The sequence below is a fragment of the Terrapene carolina genome, unplaced genomic scaffold, assembly GCF_002925995.2.
Source record: "Terrapene carolina triunguis isolate 2854851 unplaced genomic scaffold, T_m_triunguis-2.0 Scaffold89, whole genome shotgun sequence".
Lineage (NCBI taxonomy): Eukaryota > Metazoa > Chordata > Testudines > Emydidae > Terrapene > Terrapene triunguis.
The window spans coordinates 27,555,024-27,559,204 of NW_020664440.1; positions in this window are offsets into that span (position 1 = coordinate 27,555,024).

The following is a 4,181-nucleotide window of genomic DNA, read 5'->3' on the forward strand; positions in this document are numbered from 1 at the left end:
AACACTGCTCATTACAGTGGGCAAATGCTGGTTGCCTGCCACAGCACCAGAGTGCATTTATAACTATTAGAATATGAGTCATCAATGTGATTCAGTTGCAAAGAAGCCTGCTATCATTCTGGGACATATTAAGAGGAGTGCCGGATGTAAGCCACAGAAGGCAATTGTCCCACTCTACTCAGCATTGGGGAGGCCTCAGCTGAAGTATTGTGTTTAATTCTGGGTCCCACGCTAGGAAACATGTGGACATATTGGAGAGAGTCCAGAGGAGAGCAACAAAAATGAGAAAAGGTTTAGCAAACCCGACCTATGAGGAAAGGTTAAAAAAACTGGGCATGTTTAGTCTTGAGAAAAGAAGACTGAGGTGGGGACTTGATAACAGTCTTCCAGTATGTTAAGGGCTGTTATAAAGAGGACTGTGACCAATTGTTCTCCATGTCCACTGAAGGTAGGACAAAAAGTAATGGGCTTAATCAGCAGCAAAGGAGATTGAGGTCAGATATTAGGAAAAACTTGCTAACTAAAAGGGTAGTTCAGCTCTGGAACAGTCTTCCGAGGGAGGTTGTAAAATCCCCATCATTGGAGGTTTTTAAGAACAGTTTGTTTTTTGGACAAACACCTGTCAGGGATGGACTAGGTTTACTTGGTCCTGCCTCAGTGCAGGGGATTGGATCTGAACACCTTTCAAGGTCCCTTCCAGCCCTAGATTTCTATGATTCTGCTTCCTTGAATCCCTCCCGTTCTAGCTTCAGTTGAACATAGTGTTTATTCCTTCCCCAGAGCTCTAGTGCTGTTGACAAACACCAGCTCATGGACAACTTAAGCCAAAGAAATCATTTGGATAAATATTGAACGTGTGTCAAAAGTGATCCATAGATTTTTTTTTTTAACTTGAGATTCTGAACTACTCCCTGTTAAATTGCTTTTGCAAATCAAAGGTCCCTTAGGTAGGCTTTTCAGTTCAGTTAATTTACAAAGTACTCAAAGGAACAACTTTCCCCCGGAAGCATTTTTGTAAAGAATCTTTGCAAAACACTGTTTATTAAAACTGTACTTATCAATTGATTAGTTCACTTTCTTTTTTCACTCCTACCTTTTTGTTTTTGTTTTAGATCCAAAAGTTATAGGAGGAGCCAAGAAAATATTGGGATTTTCTCCTATTATCATAGGAAGACATGTTAGAAATATTTGTTTGGTATACATGGAAGATACATCAAGGAAAAATTAAGGAAAAGCTGCTTCTTCAGTCTTCTGTACAGTATACCTGCCAATGGAAAAACAAATATATATACACACACTATATATTATACCAAAGATTTAGTTAACGGCTTTAGCAGTAAATATGCTGCTTCAAGGTGCTTTCAAATGGTCAACTCTATATGAAGTTGTGGAAATGGATCATTTATTTTTGTAAATGCTTCTTTTAAAATATTTATCATTTGGGTATGAATGTTTTTAATACACACCTTAAAAGGATATCCTAAGCAATTATAGCTCTTAAGCCGTATTTGTGTTTTATACTGGTGTAGAGGAACACAGCCGTTTAAAGGATGTAATTCTATCTCTTTTTTACTGGTTCATTTAAGAATGACACTTACAAAACCCAAAGCCTTACTAAGAAATGGACCTGATCTTTTTGTCAGGATTGTTCATTCCCATCTGTATTCTTTATACTACATGAGTATAGGGGCACTGTCCCTACAAGCCTCATCACTAGCCGGTTCAGTTTGTGTGTATTCAAAACCTTGCAAGGTTTCCTGACTGCCATGCTCTGGAAACTCTCTGTTATCATTGTTATAATAGATTGAGCAAGGGTAGGCTTCAAACAATGACCCTTTGACTCTGTGGGATGGCAGAACTATCAAGCTTTGGAAGCTACCAAGTAGGTTTTTCAGATTTACATAGTTCTTTCCTTTCCAGGGAAGTTTGTTTCGTTTTGGTATAGCCAGGAAACTGAAGTAGTCCAGCATATTTGACAGGGACTTCAGAAATAATAATCAAAGCTGCATGATGTGTTTTTGTTTCTGGCTGAAAATATGTATTTTAACATGAAGTACTGTAAGATTTTCTAAGGTGGCTTGATCACACGTTATATTGTTTCTTCTGTGGGTAAAATCCTGAAAAACTTGCGAAAGTCTTTCTTAACACATCAAGAGTTGGTGTCAGGCTAAAGCATGTGTGGGAAGTACAGGGAGACAGGACTGAAAATAAGATTTGAGGGGGAGGTTGTTTGTTTGTTTTGCATTTTGTGCCCAATCCTGCTCTCACTGATGTCAGTAGGAGTCTTCTTTCCTCCTGCTCCTTCTCCCTGCCTGGGGTCTTTCTGTTCCTGAACCTGGCTACAAGTAGTGACGTTCACAATGGGTGGGTTCTCTTATGACCTACTCCAGAGTACAAAAGAAACTGGGGAGATCCTTCCCCAAACTGCTTGGTAGGGCAATCTCTTCACCGGCCCCACCTTCACGGGAATGTTTTGCCCATCAATTTTAACTTAACAGCCATTCCTTGATATTCCTTTGTATCCCCATGGACACAGTTAATCATAGTATCAGGTATTGGCTTTGTGGGTTTATGATTCTAGAGTCTTTCAAGGTTCACTCTCAAGTACCCCAGTCTTAGGACTTGTCTACACAGGAAAGTTATACCAATATAAGCTAAGGTGTGGATTTAAATCACTATAGTTATGCCAGTATAATTCCCTGGGTGGAATAAGAGTGGGATTTTGGGGTTTATGTCACGTTAGAAAGGGATGAAGCTAAACCAAAGTTTTTTTTAAAAAGCCTCTCATTCTGAAATAAGAGTCTCCCCAGGGGGAATTGTACTGGTATAACTATGGCGGTTTAACTATACTGGTATAATTATACCAATATAATTGGTAAAAGGTCCTGTGTAGACAAGCCCCTTATTGTGAAATTTCCCACCCCCGGAGAACAGGTTTCTAGTACTACACCTGGACTATGGTTGCATCTTAGGGCAAAACCTATATGCATGTCCTGTTTCACCACATATATAGCAGTCTCTCCCCAGTCACATCTTTCTGAAAAATGGGACAAGTCTCAGAACCCCCTGCCCTTATGGCCACCCATATGATAGGGCCCATTCTTTTCAATGTGGTAATATAAGGTTCTGTATTGTCTCCTGGCATCAGGTGTGTCATCTCAGGGCCTTTCCACACTGGAATCTGATAGGAGTCCATCTCTTTAAGAGTCTTGAACATTGCAGCCCTTTCTTCATGTGGCTGGGCCCTCCCTGTTCTGTTGATCTTCCTGAAATCTCTGGAACTCGTCAGCCTGTGGAGTGTCATTTGTCTGCTGCCTCCCTTCTGTCCCAGCCCACTGAACAGCGAGCCACTTTAGTATTGCCCTCACTTGGTCAGGTGGGCCACCGAACAATCTTGTCTCTGGTTTAGCAGCTGCCCCTAAAGGACTCAGGGCGTATACTTCATCCCACTCCTTAACTTCTGGTCTGTACCTAAGGGTGGATAGACAGGATCCGTGCTCTAGCTCCTCCAGCACCCCCAGCAAGCATCTCTTCTGACATCTTGATGGGTAGATGTCCCCACCACCGCCCAAAGAGTAGTAAGAAGTTGTACAAAGGTCCTTTCACTGGGCTGTTTAGTTTTTGACTGTAATCGCCAATGCTTTGATTTATACTTTCCCCTTATCTAACCCAAAGTGGTCTTTTTCCCATTTAGAACCTAAGTGACATCCCATGCATGACCCCCTATGGCAAAGGGCCTGGATGAGTGGGTTGGCTTATATAACACTAGAGCTCCAGTCAATCAGCTTGGGAGGGGAAAAAGGCTGTAGCAGCAATAACCAACTAACTAACCGTCAAAACACATCCCGGGGTTGTCAATATTAACAGTTTGATTAGGCAGGTATTAGTTAGCACCTACTGGTTAGTTCTTCTCCCCCTCCCTCCCGCCCCACCTCCTTACTGACTGTCTGATCTCCTCTTCCTACCATTTGAACAGTTTCCTGTGGCCTTACTGGGCTCACTTGGTGCAGTCCTTAGTGTCCTCTTGTAAACAATACCTGGTTCCCTGGTGTGTGGGTATTTGGGCTGTAATCTCCCAAACCTATAAACTAAACCCTGAAGAAAGAGGGGGAAAAAGCCACCCAACAGAAACCTGGCAGCCTCTTCAGGTATTTGACTATCCTGTCACATACACCAGTCAA